The 20,698-nt window shown below is 40.7% G+C and overlaps 1 protein-coding gene across 3 annotated transcripts in view; it reads right to left on the bottom strand.

Moving 5' to 3' along the window:
• Window positions 1–20,698, bottom strand: part of SHANK3 (SH3 and multiple ankyrin repeat domains 3) — a 464,876-nt gene that overhangs the window by 179,770 nt on the left and 264,408 nt on the right. The window lies entirely within an intron of this gene.

Raw genomic sequence — 20,698 nt, 5'->3', positions numbered from 1 at the left:
GTGCTTAGCTAAGAAAACCCTTCCCTCCTGAAGACTACTGGGATGTGTGACATCATTTGCCTAGGCATGCTAACCAGGAAGTAACTGAAGAAATAAAACAGTTTAAAACAAGTAATTATCATATACCTTCCTATCTATTTACTAAAATTAGCAGCATAAGAATTAAAATAGTCAATGTTGACTGAGAGAGTGAAGTTTCGTTTTGGTAAACTAAAAAAGTAGACATTTAGCAATGTGTGTGTTTTTTTTTTAAACTTTTTTCACTCTTGCCCGCACTGGTAAGGTGTCCAAAGGACCCTTTTGTTAGTTCATTAGGGAGGGGTCTGCAACCTACAGTACTGACCAACCATGGAGGAGGCAAGTAGAAGATACACAAGTTACCACTTTCCAGCAAGCCTTCCTGGATATTGGGGGTGTGTCAGGAATGGACTCACCACAGGTGGTGCTGGGGCTCACCTGCCTTGTGGGCTGCATTACCAGTGCTGGCCAGCGGGTGCTCTCAGCAGCCAGAATCTCACTCCTGCAATCAAGCCATCACCTGAGGCTGATTGCAAGAGGTGTATTTAAGCAATGGCCAGACCTGCAGTCAGTGCCTTGGTGTTTGTTCCCATGAGCCCCTGTACCTGCATCCTGCCTGATATTCCTGCCTGATCTTGACTCTGCTAGAACTCTGCCTGCACCAACCCCGGCTATTCCTGATCACTCTCCTGCCTGCTCCTTTGTACCTTGTCTGCCCAATAGTTACCGACCCGGCCTGCCTGACTACGTTTGTGTTCCCGCACATATTGTGATCTGTTGGAGGTTTGGTTTTTGCACTGTGTGTTTGGGTGTACTGTATAGTCTTTAATATATTATATTGTTTTATACCATACGTGAAGCCTGCGTTTCCCTGTGTCAGTCCACACATCTCTGGTCATACCTGGATCCCTGACAGGGTGTCTGCGGGTAAATGTGCTTTGGGAGAGTAGACCCTTTTTTGGAAGGAGCCCTCTCAACTTGGGTGCTGAGAGGCATGAAGGCTCAATATAGTTGGTAAAAGTCAAATGAGATAGACAGAAGATATTGTTTCACAATTTAATGGCTTTACCTTTGTGGTAATAACCCCCCAAAAAAACACAACTATAGAGAAAAGTAATTTCAGTCAAATCAAAGTATGACTTCATGAATATACTGTTGCTTACATAGGGCCCTGTGTTTGCTTTAAAATGCATGCCTTTGTGCAAGATCTATTTAGGCCCCATGTACATTGGGGTGTCTAGTTTCTGTGCATTTTAGTGTGCCTAGGAGGGACAGGTGAACACATAGGGCCCTGAACGCGAGAACCAGTCAATACAGCATACAGCCCTGTGCAGTCATCGCCATAGACTTTGGCAGACTGTAGGCAATTGTGCCTCCAAGGCACACTAAAATGCCAGGAGGGATGACCAGCAGCTAGACCCCCCCATGTGCAGGGAGACTTAAAGCTAAAGAATGAAGCCCTATAATGCAAATACAAATCTTCAGAAAAAGATTAAAACATTGTTTGTAGTCAAAATCTAAAAACTGGAACCCCATTATAAGATTTAAGTGCTGGAAGGTACAATATTTTCCATAGTGGTGGGATTTTATTTGAGAAAATAATCTACACAGGTACAGTTGTGTTCAAAATAATAGCAGTCAGACATCATTAACCTGATCAATCACTTTTTTTGGTAGAAATGATATTTCTACATGGCAAATCATTTACTAGCAGGTGTAGTAGCGTAATAGAAATCCAACAGACCCAACAGTCATGACATGCATGCTGCTGATTCTGTGTCATTGATTCACTAATTTAAAGGGGCATGTTCAAAATAATAGCAGTGTGGAGTTCTATTAGTGAGGTCATTCATTCTTTGAAAAACAGGTGGCAATTATTGCCCTTATTTAAGGAAGGAAGGCAGAAAATGTTGTACATGCTGGTGACAGTGCATTTCTTTCTGAAATTCTGAGGAAAATGGGTCGTTCCAGATATTGTTCAGAAGAACAGCATACTTTGATTAAAAAGTTGATTGGAGAGGGGAAAACATATAAAGAAGTGCAGAAAATGATAGGCTGCTCAGCTAAAATGATTGCAAATGCTTTAAAATGGCAACCAAAACCTGAAAGACGTGGAAGAAAGCGAAAAACTACCATTCCATTTGAATGGATAGAAGAATAGCCAAAATGGCAAGGACTCAGCCAACAATCAGCTCCAGGAAGATCAAAGAAGGTCTAAAGTTACCTGTGAGTACTGTTACAATTAGAAGACACCTATGTGAAGCCAAGCTATCTGCAAGAAGCCCCCGCAAAGTCCCACTGTTGAAAAAAAGACATGTACTGAAGAGGTTACAATTTGCCAAAGAGCACATTGACTGGCCTAAAGAGAAATGGCGCAACATTTTGTGGACTGATGAAAGTAAGATTGTTCTTTTTGGGTCTAGTGGCTGGAGACAGTTTGTCAGACGACCCCCAAACACTGAGTTCAAGCCACAGTACACTGTGAAGACAGTGAAGCATGGTTGTGCAAGCATCATGATATGGGGATGTTTCTCAAACTATGGTGTTGGGCCTATTTATCGCATACCAGGGATCATGGATCAGTTTGAATACATCAGAATACTTGAAGAGGTCATGCTGCTTTATGCTGAAGAGGAAATGCCCTTGAAATGGATGTTCCAACAAGACAACGACCCCAAACACACCAGTAAACGTGCAACATCTTGGTTCCAGACCAACAAGATTGACGTTATGGAGTGGCCAGCCCAATCCCCGGATCTTAATCCAATAGAAGATTTGTGGGGTGACCTCAAAAATGCAGTTTCTGAGGCAAAACCAAGAAATAGAGAAGAACTGTGGAATGTAGTCCAATCATCCTGGGCTGGAATACCTGTTCACAGGTGCCAGAAGTTGGTTGACTCCATGCAACACAGATGTACAGCAGTTCTCAGAAACAGGGCTTATACAACTAAATATTAAGTGATTCAAAGGAAAGCAAAATCTTCAAACATTTTTCAGTTTATATAGTGAATGTTTGAGTTTGTAAAGAAGAATACAAACACTGCTATTTTTTTGAACAGTCTAATATTCACTTTTCTTCAATTTTTTTAGAGGAACAACACAAATTTGATATATTTTTCTTCATGTTTTGATTTGGAATAGAATGTGTAGTGTTCCCAATGCATTTGTGTGTATGGAAATAAAAGCTATTAGAAGGATTTTGAGCTTTATTCACTTTTTTCAACACACTGCTATTATTTTGAACACAACTGTATAACTTTCGTACTCTGTCACTTGGAATTCACCTTTCTCTTAAAAATAGCGGAAGCACAGGGAAATCACTGATATTTACTAAACCAAGCCTAATACAAGTTAGTGCATTGTCTACAAAAGATGCTAAGAAGTAATAGAAGTCACAATAAATCTATACTGCTAAAAGCATAGAACAAAAATTCTATATTATTCATTCATATATACATATAGTAATGTTTGTTTTCTAATGAAAACCCTTTCAGCCTGCCTGCCCCCACTCGTCCCACACTTTCTGCATCTTTTATTCTTTTTTCTCCCTCTCAGCAAGCTCTGTACAATTTCCTGTACACCTTTCATTAATTATAAAGCACAGAGGGATCTAGATCTGGAAATATCAGATAGCAATAATATTAAACCTGCACAAGTGTAAAGTGCAAGCCAACCCAAAACTGAGAACTTTATTGTCAGGTGGATGACAATGGGGGATATTTACTAAAACCAGAGTGCAGAAATCTGGTGCAGCTCTGCAGAGAAACCAATCAGCTTCCAGGTTTAATTGCCAAAACTTAATTGAACAAGCTAAAGTTAGACGCTGATTGGCTACAATGCACAGCTGCAATAGATTCTGAGTGAACCAGTTTTAGTAAATCTCACCCAACGAATCTGTGTAGACTAAGGCTCCATTCACACTTGTGGTCCAAAGTCGCATGACAAGTCACCCCCCCCCCATGTTTCCCAATGGGTACCATTCATATATATGCGACTTCAACTTGAGTGCCATAGACTGCAATAAAAACCCTTTAAGTCTGGTCATAGACACTAGAATGCAATTGCATTTACAGGCATCATCCATCCAACCAACTGTAGGTATCTTTGCTAGACTGCAACAACATAGTGACACTAAACAATATCTTTTTTTTTTTGTAAAAATTATTCATGCACATTAACTACTTAATGGTCCTGTAATCCATTTGTCATGAGATCATTTCTTTTCTGCCTTCATGCAATATTCTTCACAAGCGAATGAACTGCTCCTATTCCGCTCACTTCAGTTTGTTTGAATCGAAAAGTGCAGTCACTTGCACTGCTCTATGCACACTACAAATCCCATAATCCATAGTCCATCTTGGGAGCGAGCAAGAGAGGGTGTTCATGGGCTCCTTTCACTAAGTGGTATCTACCACTTTAAGAAATGTGGTAAAATTGTTTTCGCATACACCAAAAAAAGCTTAAAAAATACTGCATACATGCGTATTTTCCAAAATATCTGGTATTTATCTCATGAAACCATGCAGTATTTTATCTCATGTGATATCCAATATGATGGATACAGCGGAGAAGAATTAGAACCTCTGTCAGTTTTTATTGCTACAAAAGAGGTAAAATGGTTTAACCACTAGCCTACTGGGCACTTTTACCCCCTTCCTGCCCATGCCAATTTTCAGCCTTCAGTGCTGTTGCACTTTGAATGACAATTGCGCGGTCATGCAACACTGTACCCATATGAAATTGTTTAAAAAATTTTTGAGACAGATAGAGCTTTCTCTTGGTGGTATTTAATCACCTCTGGGGTTTTTATTTTTTGCTAAACAAACCAAAAATAACTGAAAATTTTGAAAAAAAATAAGTTTTCTTAGTTTTTGTTTTAAAATTTTGTAAATAAGTGATTTTTCTCCTTCACTGATATGCGCTAATGAGGCTGCAGTGATGGGCACTGATAGGTGGCACTGATGGGCACTAATGAGGAGGCACTGGTAGGTGGCACTGATGGGCATTGACAGGCATCACTGATGGGCACTGAAAGGCAGCACTCATATATGGCACTGATAGGTGGCACTGATAGGCGCCACTGACTGGCACTGATAGGTGGCACTGACTGGCACTGTTAGGTGGCACTGATAGGCAGCACTGACGGGCACTGATAGGCGGCACTGATGCGCACTGATAGTCGGCACTGACTGGCACTGATAGGCGGCACTGATTGGCACTGATAGGAAGAGGAATGCCGATTACAGCCTCTCCTCTCCTCTCGAGCTGTCAGCCTGACAGCTCATGAGGAGAGAAATGCAGATAACTGGCATTTCCCTATTTACATGAGATCAGCTGTGATTGGACACAGCTGATCACATGGCCGAGCCCAAATCTTCAGCTTTTTCCATTGATTGGTGATCCGCTGTGTCCGAGGGAACAGTGCACTGCCGATAGCCGCGCTGCGCGCTCCTGGAGCCGCGCATGCGCAGGTAGAATGGGAGGACGTCATATGACGTTCTCCCAGAATGAGAGAACCGCCTTGCGCCCATCATTGCCTTATATGGCGGGCGGGAGGTGGTTAAACTGTAGACATATGCCAACTCACTAAGTCAGTGCGATCCCTGCAGTATATGTATTAACACAAAAGAACAAATGTGACTACAATACCAGTCAAAGGGAAGCAGCATTCATAGGACACACATAGCCCTTATCAAAAACAACGAAGCTAAATTAAAGCAGAGCTCCAGACGCACTTGACAAACATAAAACTCAGCAGCTACAAAACTGTCCTCGCTCCCCGATGTCGGCATCTTAAGTGTGGGTACCAAACTGTGACAGCCTGAAGTTTCACAGCCAGGTGCCCACTGCGCATGCGTGAGTAGCACTGTGCATTGTGAATGATCCTGTAGTCTTCTGGGACCTGTCGTGTATCCCAGAGGACTACGGGGAAGGAGGGGGTGAAAACTTCCACTTCTGATCGTCTAGGCCAGGGGTCTGCAACTTTTAAGACATAAAGAGCCACTTGGACCCGTTTCCGAAGGGAAAAAAAAGACTGGGAGCCGCAAAACCATTGCAACATTTAAAACAAATCCGACACTGCATATATTGTTTCTTACCTTAATGCTATATACAGGATCGTGCAGTTAGCTTCATCCCCCATATAGTAATTCATCCCCCATAGTAATTCATCCCCCATATAGTAATTCATCCCCCCTATAGTAATTCATCCCCCATAGTAATTCATCCCCCCTATAGTAATTCATCCCCCCTATAGTAATTCATCCTCCATAGTAATTCATCCCCCATAGTAATTCATCCCCCATATAGTAATTCATCCTCCATATAGTAATTCATCCTCCATAGTAATTCATCCCCCATATAGTAATTCATCCTCCATAGTAATTCATCCCCCATAGTAATTCATCCCCCATATAGTAATTCATCCTCCATAGTAATTCCTCCCCCATAGTAATTAATCCTCCATATAATAATTCATCCCCCATAGTAATTCATCCCCCCTATAGTAATTAATTCCCCATATTGTCTCAATTCACTTACCTTTGCTCCGCGCGTTCCTCTCGCTGTGTTCCCGCGCTGTGTTCCGGTCTTCAGGGCGGACTGTGAGAGGAGTTCGTCACGCTGCCCCGCCTACATCCTGGCTGCCCCGCCTACATCCTGACAGCTAATGTTCCACGCTCCGCGGGCCGGATTAAAAGAGTCCTGACTTTTGAGGCGGCCGCCCGAGAGGAGGGAGGGGAGCGGGCGCCCGGCACACAGAAGAGCCGCATGTGGCTTGCGATCCGCGGCTTGCCGACCACTGAAACCCTATTGCCTGTCACCTGGTGGGCAGTGTGCTCCGGAGATGAAAAAGAGCCGCATGCGGCTCTGGAGCCGCGGGTTGCCGACACCCGGTCTAGGCGGTCGGAGTAGAAACCTGTCAAAATCGGGTACCTGCACAGGCACCGCCACCCCTTCCCATAGGGAGTGGGGGACCAGTCCTAAAGCAGAACTTCCCCTTTTGGGTGAAGCTATGCTTTAAGTAAATACAAAATATCTTTCTAAATGTCAAATATTGAAGGAAAATAGTATACAAAATCACACATATATATAAATACCCTTCTTCCACCAATAAAAAATACATATTTTCTTTTTGTATTGGTGAAAGAAAGGTATTTTTTATACTATTTTCATTCTATATTTGACATTTAGAAAGATATTTTGTATTTACTTAAAGGTATAACTAAAGGAAAACGTATTTTCTTTAGTTTTGGATAGAGTGGAGAGGTATTAGGTCACCTATTAGGTTTTTATTGATGTCTGTCCCCATCATGGAGATTCACCCTCTATATTTGTCCTGTTTACCATTATCGTTGAAAATGAAATGAAAAATGGCAAGAAAAAAAACAGGTTATCACTATTATATCCAAAATGAAAAATAAGGTTTTGCCTTTAGTTATACTTTCAAGCAGCCTTTACCAACCTTTTCAACACAGAGGAACCCTTGAAATAACTTTCCAGTCTCAGGGAACTTCTGCTAAAAATGACTATATCTACAACTCATGATAAATTAGTGTGATGATCAGTGGGAAGAATTCTCCTTACACTTACGGTCATTGAGAAGAATTACCCTTTTATAGATACACTATATTGCCAAAAGTATTGGGCCAGTCCTCCAAATCATTGGATTCAGGTGTTCCAATCGCCTCCATGGCAACAGGTGTATAAAATCAAGCACCTAGGCATACAAACTGCTTCTACAAACATTTGTGAAAGAATGGGTCGCTCTCAAGAGCTCAGTGAATTCAAGTGTGGTACCGTGATAGGTTGCCACCTGTGCAAAAAGTCCATCCGTGAAATTTCCTTGCTACTAAATATTCCACGGTCAACTGTTAGTAGTATTATAACAAAGTGGAAGCAACTGGGAACAACAGCGACTCGGCCACAAAGTGATAGGCTACATAACATGACAGAGCGGGGTCAGAGCATGCTGAAATGCACAGTGAGTAGAAGTCACCAACTGTCTTCACAGTCAATAGCTAAACAACTCCAAACTTTGTGTGGCCTTCAGATTGGCACAACAACAGTGTGTAGACAGCTTAATGGAATGGGTTTCCATGGCCGAGCAGCTGCATACAAGCCTTACATCACCAAGTGCAATGTAAAGCAATGAATGCAGTGGTGTAAAGCATGCCACCACTGGACTCTAGAGCAGTGGAGATGTGTTCCCTGGAGTGACAAATCATGTCTGGCAATCTGATGGACGCGTCTGGGATTGGCAGTTGCCAGGAGAATGGTACTTGCCCGACTGCATTGTGCCAAGTGTAAAGTTTGGTGGAGGGGGATTGTGGTGTGGAGTTGTTTTCCAGGGGTTGGGCTTCACCCCTTAGTTCCAGTGAAGGGAACTCTTAAGGCTTCAGCACACCAACACATTTTGGGCAATTTCATGCTCCCAACTTTGTGTGAACAGTCTGGAGATGGCCCCTTCCTGTTCCAACATGACTGCGCACCAGTGCACAAAGCAAGGTCCATAAAGACATGGAAGAGCGAGTCTGGGGTGGAGGAACTTGACCGGCCTGAGTCCTGACCTCAACTCAATAGAATACCTTTGAGATGAATTAGAGCGGAACCTGCAAGCCAGGCCTTCTCGTCCGACATCATTGCCTGACCTCACAAATGCGCTTCTGGAAGAATGGTCAAACATTCCCATAGACACACTCCTAAACCTTGTGGACAGACTTCCCAGAAAAGTTGAAGCTGTTATAGCTGCAAAAGGTGGGCCAATTCAATATTGAACCCTATGGACTAAGACTGTGATGCCATTAAAGTTAATTTGAGTATAAAGGCAGGCATCCCAATACTTTTGGCAATATAGTGTAGCTGTAATGATGTTAGTGGAACTTGTCAGTGGGAAGATATCTCTAAAAATAATTGTGAAAAAGTATCCACGCTACATATATAATATATATGTTCTAACAAGGGATTAGACCATTGTGATATGCATGTACATTGTGTTATATTTGCAGTGATTGGGAGGTTTCTTGCAGCAAATGATGTATATGCTTGTATATTCATAAAAAAAGGTTCTAAAATCTCGTGAAAGGACAGGAGAAAATAAGAATATTTTACTACATGTAATGGGGTGGATTTACTAAAGTAATGGGGTGGATTTAGTAAAGAATGAGCATTTTGCAAGTGAAGTTGCTCCAAAGCTTAGTAAATGAGGAGGAGCTCTGCTGACTTCCATTATCCAATCATGTCCAAGCAAAAATGCTGTTTTTTACTTGCATGTGATTAGGCAATCTTTGTAAAGTGAAGCGTTACCTCATTTACTAAACTCTGGAGCAACTTACAAATTGCACAGTCTATTTTCCTTAAAGTAGAACTATAGACAAAATTTGTTTTACATTTTGGATGGAGTAATGGTGGATTATAACCCTTGTCAGTTTGTTTTTAATGGTTTTGCCATTTGTGTCCCTATTGGAAGATTTCCCCTCTATTACTTTTCTGGGGACATCCCAACATTTGGGATTTACTTTCAATGATAATGGTAAACAAAATAAGCAGATAGGGTGAATCTACCTAACGGGGACACAGACAGCAATAAAAAGATGTTCTAATCCACCTGCACTTTATCCAAAACTATAAAATGTTTTTCCTTTAGTAAATCAACCCCAATGATTTCCATATTGAGGTTTCTATGCATTACTTTTGAAAGATCTGATACAAAAAGGCAGAGACTACTGAATATTGTCTATTATATTTTTACATTTCTTAAATATCGTATGACTTTCATGCATTTAATTATTTCCTTCTGTGAATTGAGTTTAATGCCTTTTCATGCGGTATTTAACGAGCATCTTGAGCATTTTGCGGTAAATACCGCAAAAAGGTATGGAGAGTTGACAGTTTTAGAATTGCATGCAATATTTAGGAAAAATGTGTCAGGACACCTAAATACTGCATGTGATTTGCTTTTGTGAATGGAGTTCAATGTTTCTACATAGTTATCCTCTAACAGAAAGTTAAATTACGGTAGCAAAAAAAAAAATGGAATCCTGCAAAGTTGAGAGCAATAGAAGGTACTTTTTTAAGTTAGGAGTGTCATGTTAAGCATGAACAACCTCCTTTAAGTAACAATTTAAGACCTAAAGAGAGAGAGGGGGAGGCACACCGTAGACACTAGACATGTGCGATTTGTTTCATTACGAATCAAAATTCCGACACAATTTTTGTCATTCGGAAATTCAGATGCATCCAAATTTCCAGATCACAACAGTAACGTATTTCATCAAATCCAAAATAAATTATAACAAAACAAAATATTGTAATGAATTATCCAAATTCAAAAATGAATATGAATTTGAATTAAATAAGGAATATGTATTCAAATTCAAAATGGAAACATATTGCAATACATACAGTAAGGTATAAAAGTGAAATAGGATGATGATTCCTACTTAGGCTGCTTTCACACTGCTCCACTGCAAAAATGCAGCAAATGCACATATGCATTTTTGTCACTGTTTCTATTCATTTCAAAGGGGAAGTGTGTTTTTGGTGCATTTTTTACCACATCAAAAATGCAGCAAGCAGGACTTTAAAGGGCCCTTTCTTCCTGATCAGTTTTGGATCAGTATTTCAGGTAAAAAAAGTGAAAAAAAATGCATCCCTTTAAATCCTATGGAACTCTTCACACTCATCCCTTGTGTTTCAGCTGAGTTTTTAAAAGTCCTGCTTGCTGCATTTTTGGTGCATGTTTGGTGCGGTGTTGGGGCAAAAAGAAAACAAAAACGCACCAAAAATGCAACTCTCCATTGAAATTAATGGAAAACACAGCAAAAACACATTAAAAACTAACACACCTGTGGGAAGTGCTCTGTCCAGTCACATATGTGGAAAATGCAATGCAAATGCATAAAAAATGCAATGTACCATGGCAAAAGATAGTTCCCTGTCCTCTCATAGGGTTTATGTACACTTAAAATTAGGATAGGACAGAAGAGAACAGAAAATAGAACAGAAGAATAGAAAGAAATTGAATTCAATAGAATAGAATTGAAAGAAATAAAATAGAAAAGAACAGAATAGAAAATAAAAGAAGAACAGAATAGAATGAATAAAGCCATCTTCCAAAAATCAAATTGTTTGCAAATTAATTCAAAAATAACTACCAAACCAAATATACGAAACAAATCCAAACATACAAAACTAATTCAGAAAACAAATCATTCTAGTATAATGAATATGATGAAACTAAATTAATTTACCGAATGAACCTGGAAACAAAACAAATTTTTCCGCTGCGCACATCTCCTCTAGTAGACACTTCTGTTGCGGTCTTATCAGAGTGGAAACTTTCCCTTTCAGTTTTCCCCCAGATGAGTCTCTGCCAGCTAGGTAACTTCTAGACCAGCCTCTCTAAACCAGGGTGCCCAGGCACCCTTGGGTGCCTTGAGGTTTCTCCAGGGGTGCCTTGGCAAAATGTCTAAAAATTGCCCAAAACTTGTATACAAGCCAGCAGGTGGAACAAGCCTGCCTTAGTTACACAAAGCCACAGGTTTTCATTGTGCACCATTAGGACCTTCTAGTTTCCGGCATCCTGACAACCAATGACGTCATCAGTTGATAAGGAGGATGTCATTTACCTGCACAGCATCCCAGTTTGACCCTTCCCTGTCCCATTCATTCAGTGCTGGGATCACATTAGCTCAGTGATGGAGAAAAATTGAGGGAGAAGAGAAACATTGGAATACTAGTCAGTACCGGTGTGCAAAAGTGTATTTGCTTTGGAAGAATAAATCACCTCTAATGCTGGGTGTCCTACATGTGTAGACTTTGCTGTGTTATATAAAACTATTTGAATTGTTTTTCACATTTTAGAATGGGTTGCCTCAAGACTGTCCATAATTTTAAAGGGTGCCTGAGGACTGTCCATGATTTAAAAGGGTGCCTTGACTGAAAAAAGGTAGAGAAACACTGTTCTAGACAACAGAAAATGACTGTAAAGGGACCTCATCTAATGTTTATAGATATCTTTAGCCTAGTCATATTCTTAATGAGAACAGATGTCCGTACATCTCCAAAACACCTCTACACCACTGGGACTTATGCAGGCCATAGATGGGTCGAAAATCGGCCGATTTTTCGGCTGAAAATAAAATCGGCCGATTTTCGGATTGTTAGTGGGCTATTTGTTCGGCCGTTTTTCGGTATTTTGGCAGATTTTTTTTATCGGTAAAGTTGGGAAAAAATCGGCCGATTTTGCCGATCGGCCGATTTTCGCGGCAATGATGGGCAAATCGGCCGATTTTTTACCGATAAAAAATCTGCGCATGAGTAGTGACCTGCAAGAGGAAGACAAAAAGAAGAAAAAGAAGAAGAGGAAGAAGAAGAGGATGAAGAAGAAGAAGAAGAGGATGATGAAGAAGAAGAAGAGGATGATGATGATGAAGAAGAAGACGAAGAGGATGATGATGAAGAAGAAGAAGAAGAAGAGGATGATGATGAAGAAGATGAGGATAATGATGATGAAGAAGAAGAAGATGAGGATGAAGAAGAAGAGGATGATGATGATGAAGAAGAAGAAGAAGAAGAAGAGGAGGAGGATGAAGAAGAAGAAGAGGAGGATGATGATGAAGAAGAAGAAGTAGAAGCAGAAGAGGATGAATAAGAAGAGGAGGAGGATGGTGATGATGAAGAAGAAGGAGGAGGAGGAGGATGATGAAGAAGAATAAGAGGATGATGATGATGAAGAAGAAGTAGAAGAAGAAGAGGATGAAGAAGAAGAAGAAGAGGACGATGATGATGAAGAAGAAGAAGGAGGAGGAGGAGGATGATGAAGAAGAAGGAGGAGGATGATGATGAAGAAGAAGAGGATGAAGAAGAAGAAGAAGAAGAGGATGATGATGAAGAAGAAGAAGAAGAAGAAGAGGATGATGATGAAGAAGAGGATGATGATGATGAAGAAGAAGAAGAAGAGGATGATGATGAAGAAGAAGAAGAAGAGGATGATGATGAAGAAGCAGAAGAAGAAGAAGAAGAGGATGATGATGAAGAAGAAGGATGAAAAATAAGAGGAATTCCAGTACGGCAAAAAGTGCCCCTGCAGAGAGCTCTGCTATTTCTTTGACAGTTCATTGACATTTACAGCGGTTGCAACATTGTATCTATTTGTTTCCGAATAAAAACATTTGTATCCTAAATGGATACAAATAGATACATTGTTGCAACCGCTGTAAATGTCAAAGAACTGTCAAAGAAATAGCAGAGCTCTCTGCAGGGGCACTTTTTGCCGGCTGTAGACGGGATGAAAATCTGCCGATTTTTTTTTACCATTGCTGGTAACGTTGGCCGCTTGAACGACCGATTTTTCGTTTTTTAAAAGAAAAATCGGCCGTTTTTCTCCCCGTCTATGGCCTGCATTACCCATTGTAAACCAGGTAAAAGATTATGGCAAGTCCAACAAAAACATTCACTAATAGAGAGAATATGAAAAAATGTTAAACATTTCTGTGTGCAATGACAAATGCTCCAGCAGCTGGAAGTACTTATCGCTGCCCACTGGGAAGCCCTACATGACCCGGAGGACACAAGATGTTGTAATATGAATAATAATTGTAATATGAAATCACTTATTATGGAATCATAGTTGTGTATGACCTAATTTTCTTGGGAAAAGATTTTCCCATTTATAACTCCAGAGGCCAAAGGAAGTTAATGATTAATAGAACACACCAGTGTCCACCCATAACGTTGTGATCACTGGTATTAGCACAATACAAAAAAATGTGTTAATATTTCAGAGAGGATGAGTAATCCCTTCCTAATTCACCCCTCAAACATACATGGCACATCGAGAATGTTGAAAAATGGCCAGCATGTATCATGTTGCAAAAGGACATCATTTACTTTCCATGGTCAAATGAGCAACAACAGAAGAACGTTTTTGGGCCAGTGATTCAGGCACAGTGGTTACCAGAGAAAAAGCATTCTGAAGACAAAATAATTAAAAGAATTAAATATCTGAAGTTAAAAAAAACTACAAAACATTGATAGTGCATAGTGTGCAGTGACCAGTGCATCATTTTATTCACCTGTAATCATTTCGTTCCGCATGCTATCAATGCAAAGGCTACCAATCTATGTTAGATAGCGGTTAGAAGTTTAGGGTTGACTGGGAAGGCTTTTGTGTCAAGGGCTCATTTTACAGGTTAGGTGAACTATTAGGCAGATGTATCCAACATTGTACAGAAAAAGGGGATTTTTAAGGTGCTCAACAGACTTGAAACACTTGATATTGTACTAAAATCATACAAAGCTTTATTCCATATTGTCATGTAAAAAGCTACATCACATTAGTAGTTATAAGAATTTAAAACCAACATGATATTCCATATGGATTGACGTTCACAATGCAACAATTCTAACTTGACATGTTTCACCAAATTTCTGGCTTTTTCAGATTTCCCTCTTTTGGTTCATCTTGGACTCCACTGGGGATATAGAAGTGGATGCTGTTTTGCTGGGTTTTCCATATATAAAGACACACCTGGTAAGAACAGCCTTGGCAGGTTAAACCTACAAAAGCCTACATCTAGTAGGTGTGATCAATAATTATGTATGATTATGATGTATTGATGACTCTGATATAATTTTCTGTAATTTTGCAAATCAAATTGTTTATTGTTATATTTTAGTTTCTCCTAGTGGCAGTTATATGCAACTATCTGTAAATTTCCTGAAGAAGCCAGAAATTTGGCGAAACATGTCGAGTTGGAATTGTTGCATTGTGAACGTCAATCCATATGGAGTATCATGTTGGTTTTAAAATTCGTACAACTACTAATGTGATGTTTTTTTACATGACAATGTGGAATAAAGCTTTGTATGATTTTAGTACAATATCAAGTGTTTCAAGTCTGTTGAGCAACTTAAAAATTCCTTTTTTTCTGTTCAATGTTGGATCCTCATTATATGCGATGTGGTGCTAGCTGATCTCCAGCCCACCTGAAACAATACAGAAACTATTAGGCAGATGTCATACAGTGATTCAGATTCTAGAGACAAATTGCCAGCAGCAGGATCGCTAAAGAGGCTGCCTGTCTGTCCCAACTGAATTGCTCGCTCTGTAGGCAGACACAGCTTTCAATGACCTTAATATTGCTGATTCTCAAATGTTGAATGGGAGTGACATCGCACTGCTGAAGTGACATCATACAGGCAACCTCTTAGCAATGCTACTGCTGGTAATTTGTCTCTAGTGGCAGAATCACCTGTCTGACATCAGCCTAAGGGCCAGTTCACACCACAAAAATGTACTACTGATGCATTCCGGATAAGTTTTTAATCACAGTTCACACCGCACTCCGGTGAAGTTTAGATGCAGTTTGCTATGTTCCAGTACAGTTCTGTGCAGAAAAAATGCAGCATGTTCTATTTTTTTTCTGCACCGGAAACTGACTGGAACTGACTGCACTAGTGTGAACTAGGGCCATTGGAATATATGGAAAACACTGTGCATGCATTTTGATGCGGGAAAAAAAACACACTGGAGTGCATCTGGTGTGAACTAGTCCTGAAAATTCACTTAGGGCCAGTTCACACTACATGCGTTTCAGTTGCTTTTTTCTGCATCCAAAACACACAGAAAGTAGGTTATATGTTGTCAATGTCATAGGTCACATCAGTGCTTGCAGTTCCAGTGCATTTCGGTTGCAGAAAAAAAAGTAGAACAGGCTGCATTTTTCCTGCACAGAACTGTACTGGAATGCAGCAAAACCCATCAGAAACGTGGAATGCACCGAAATCGCACTGGGAGGCATATGTCCCTATTTAAATTGAAGAAAAAGAGAGGGGGTAAAATAAAAAAAATTAGCTGGAATGCATAAAAAACACACTGGAATGCATCAAAAATACATAAAAAAAAGCACCTGAACGTTTGACATGTTTTTGACACGTTTTTGACAAATGCGCATGCGGAAACTCATTTGGAATGCATCTGGACTGCGTTTCTATTGTGTGAACCAGCCCTTAAAGTGGTTCTAAAGCAGTGGTTCTTAACCTGGGTTCGATCGAACCCCAGGGGTTCAGTGAGTCAGTCTCGCGGGTTCGGCAGAGGTGAAGACCCACACCCGACTCATATGATTCGTGCAGTAAATATTCATTATTATGTTTTTGTTTTTGTGTGAAAATCATGTTTTAATGGTTTTGTTCTTTGTTCTTAACGGTTTTGTTCATTTTGTGCACCTATGTATAAATATATACCTATGTTTTGAATTTTAAAAATCATATTTTATTTTTCCAATTAAGAAGGGTTTGGTGAATGCGCATATGAAACTGGTGGGGTTCAGTACCTCCAACAAGGTTAAGAACCACTGTTCTAAAGGCTGAGGGTTTTTTACTTTCATGCATTCAATGCATGAAGATAAAAAACCTTCTGTGTGCAGCACCTCCCCTTAATACTTACCTGAGCCCCATCTCACTCCAGTGGTGTGCACAAGAGCAGTGGATCTCCCAGGTCTCTCCCTTCTCATTGGCTGAGACACATTGGCTCCCGCTGCTGTCAATCACAGGTAGTGAGGATTGAGTGGGGGGCAGGGCTAAGCTGCATTGTTTGTCTTTGGCTTAGTAGCGAGCATGCACAAGTGCCCCCTGAGCAAGCAGCTTGGCACTCAGTGGGAAGGGGGGATTGCTAGAAGCACCTGCAGGGGACCCAAGAAGAGGAGGAGGATCTGGACTGCTCTGTGCAAAACCACTTATTTACATCATTTGAAGTGTTGTATGTGCACATGCATTATGCACACGCGTTATTTATGTAGAATTTTTTGTTGATTTACTTATTAAACCTATGTGGTGATATACAGTATATTTGTTTGGTGCATTATATATATAACCATTACACACTGGTTGTGATATCTGCTGTGAATTTATATTTTGGGAACACTTCACTATGTTCACTCTTTTTTTAGTTCTCAGCACTGCTTACACCAAAAACTATTATGGCTGGACTCCTGGTGCTGAGAGCATATGGATCAAGTGAGTATACATCCAATTACAGTATAAAAGGATTCAAAGTCCACTCTGTGCTCAGCCAGGATTTTAAAATATCTGTGCAATATGTTATTAAGTGGAACTTCACTATCTCAAACAACATTAACTATTCTGAATCCTTATGCTGCTAGCATTAGTAAATAGATAGGAAAGTATATAATATTTACTTGTTTTAACCCTTTCTCTGCCAGATTTGTACGGCATGCGGACCTACAGCACTGCTTCCAGCAGGCCAGGTCCATACGGTGTACGGACCTACATTCCTCCTCTGCTATAAACGCATGGTCACTTCAGTGACCATACACTTATAGCAGAAATGCTCTGAAGAATCTGCTGAACAAAACAACAGATCTGATTAGTGGCTAACAAGCCACTGATCAGAGATATTCACCTAAAATGACCCACCCACCCCACGGATACCACTGCCTCTCTAGATGTCACCCGCTGCTTCCCACCTCCTGCACGGGCTAAAATGCCTGTGCTGCCCCCCTCCTTACTGTCCCCTGTCTCCACCACCGATACCCCCAGCACCAAATATCACTCCCCCATTAGATCCCCTCCCCTCGACCACAGATCCTCATGGATCCCATGCAATTGTCGGCTTCCTGACGCTGCCTTTCCTGACAGCACTTGCACTGTTAAATGCAGCACCCCTGCCGCACACCCCATTGCTTCCCCTCTCTGGGACCCCCCTTAAGTGCTCCCTCCCCCCACACTTACCAATCCCCAGCCCCTCCCCCAGGCAGCTCTGCTAGCCGGCTTTACCCCCACCCATCCCACCGGCAACAGCTGCTGCATGGGACTCGTGAGATCTGTCAGTGACAGAACGCAATCAGGATGGAAAGTGGGGGATCGGCTAAACATATCTTTGCCAGTCCATTTTCTTTCCAAGAACAAAGTGATCAGTGTAACTGAGCTTACTATGTGTCAGTTTGTGAATGAATAGGAGTTTCAATACAGACTCCTATCTCATTCATTACAGTGCAGCACAGGTTGCAGAGAAAGGGACTGTTTTCAGTCCCTTTTTGTCTCAAAAAAGAGACATTAGGCGTCAAAATCTCCCTTGCCGCTGAAGCCAGATTCACTGCAGAGGCTACTGACAGGCGGTGAGGAAGCTATTCAATGCCACCTCACCACCTGTTTTAACCCCATTTTTGTCAACAAATGCACTGCAACCTTCCCTACTGACTTGAATGTGTACTGTTCAAAAGGCGGCATAACTAAAAATTGGGTCAACTATCAAGGTCGCAGCATGTAAACACCCCCTTCCTCTGCCAATCACAGCTTATGGGGGCTGGTTGGCGGGTGGCAGAAATGCAACTCAACTGCGCATTTTTTCTGCCCCCAACTGAAAGTGTAAACAAGGTCTAAGGCTTTGTTCATGCAGGTCATACTACAGTGAGGCTGTGTTTAGCTGAACAGGGATGCACAAGTGATCTGTGCATTCCCATGCAGGCCGTCCCATTGATATCAATTGGGACAGAGCAGATGCATGGAAATGTACAGGTGTTCTGTGCATTCCTGTGCAGGCAGTCCCATTCATGTCAATTGGCTGCTGCTTGGACACAGCCACTGCTCCCAACTTGACATCCACGTGGGTGCATGTCCCTAAACTCACACTGTCTGCGTTTGGGGTCATACACCTACACTCACAGAGATGCCAGATATGTCCTTATAGCAGCTGCATCCCAATTTGACATGAATGGGACTGCCGGCACAGGGATGCACAGAACACCTTTGCATCTTCATGTGGGTAAACATGGCTCTCCATGGGCATACACTTTAGTACACCCCATGTGAACAAGGCCTTTAGGAATTTAGCAAGAAATTTGTAAGTTATGTTGTGTTTATGTGTGCCAATAAGGATTTTAGTGTTTTTTTAGTGAAAATAGCGATTTGATAAACATTTGCATAAATATCACGGGTAACACCTTCTTTTTATTCTACTAGTCATGTGCTTTTAGAAAATGTATGGTTTGGGGGGTCTTTTACAAACTCTGAAAGCTGTAAAAAAATAAAAACCTACAGATTTATAGAGACATTTGTTAGTTTATAGTTTTGCGTACATTCGATTTTCATATTTTCACAAAAAAAAATGCAATTTAAAATTTAAATATTTGTTATTTATTAACTCAATACAGATTAAGCTATTAAATTTAGTTGGACTTTATCAGGAATTATGTAAAATGTGCTGTGTTTTTATCTGCTTATCGTGATTTTAGTGTATTTTTAACTAAAATATTGATCTGATAAACAATTGCCCAAATATCGCAGGGCCCTAAAAATCAGTAGCACCTACTGATGTATGGTTTGGGGGTCTTTTAGAAACTATGAAAGCTGTAAAGGAATAATAAAAAAGCAATGGAAAAATTGCAAAAATGGTCTGGCCACCTAAGTTTAAAAGTGGAGAGCAGGGCCTGGTAGCGAAAGGGTTAAACAGTTTTTTACATTTATTCAGTTACTTTCTGGTTTCCAGGCCTAGGCAAATGATGTCATGCATCCCAGGAGTCTTCAGCAGGGGAGGAGAGTTTTTTTTTTCAGCTAAGCACACCTTCCTGTCTGCATATCTGAGCTAAGGGCAGATGGATTCCAGGAAGTAATTGCTACATGAGTCATCTGCCCTTACTCAAGATGGCCACGGTCAGAAATGCTAGAGGGTGTTATTCAAAGTGATTTGTCAGCAAAATAAAGCATGGAGATATGGATGGATGGGGAGTTTGCTTTGAGTATTAAAAATTAATTAAATAGCCCTTTTGGTTTGTGGTGCTCAGATACAGCGCTGTTCTGCTTTAATAAGGACACTATAGAAAAAGTGAACCATACACATGCTTATTGCATGGCATGGACATCCCATGAAAACCATGGAATAAATGTGTACTGTGCTATTTGGCTTTTACACAGAGTTCCCACAGCACTGAGATTTTACAAACACCAACCTGCACACAGTACACCTTGAAATACCTCAGTGCTTTTCTAATTACACCATACTCTAGGCACTTTGCAAATGTTCACTTGACCCTATGGCTTCTCCATGAAGCACATGATATAATGGAAATGCATCCATAAAAAATGTACAAGCACAAATCCACCATTCTCATTCTTACTTCACTTCTCTGAACAAATCTCTAAACCTCAATGCCATATACTTGGAGTCTAAACCCTGTACAAAATCATACCAGTTTGATAATTATTGCAGCAATGATATATACCGTGTATGTGAAATATGATGTTGTGTCCCAACAGATGGTGATAGTAAGGGAGGGGTTTGACACCAGGCTGACAGTAATCCAGATTAATACGGGATAATCTAGATAGGCATAGATTATCTCCTCATCACAGAGACAGCATGGGTGTCCTTGTAACAACCTGGAGTGTTACCCTTTTACCCACACACTTATCATACTACTATTATTATCTGTACAGCAACACATTCTCTTCCAAATAAATCATATATTATTCTAGATTTAACAGGAATTACATTTTTATCACAATTTAGTATTAGAGCCTTCTACGTAGATACATGTGCGGTATATAAGCATTTTAGGAATATACATACAGTATGTATATACGTGACGTATGCATTATCTAAGGCACATTCAGGAGGACAAAACACCACAATTTTTGGCAGCTGTACAGACATCCCCAACAT

Source organism: Staurois parvus, unplaced genomic scaffold, assembly GCF_062004578.1.
Source record: "Staurois parvus isolate SC_StPar_1 unplaced genomic scaffold, SC_StPar_1.0 ptg000832l, whole genome shotgun sequence".
Lineage (NCBI taxonomy): Eukaryota > Metazoa > Chordata > Amphibia > Anura > Ranidae > Staurois > Staurois parvus.
Note: the sequence above shows the minus strand (reverse complement) of the source record. Positions and strands in the feature narration are given on the sequence as shown.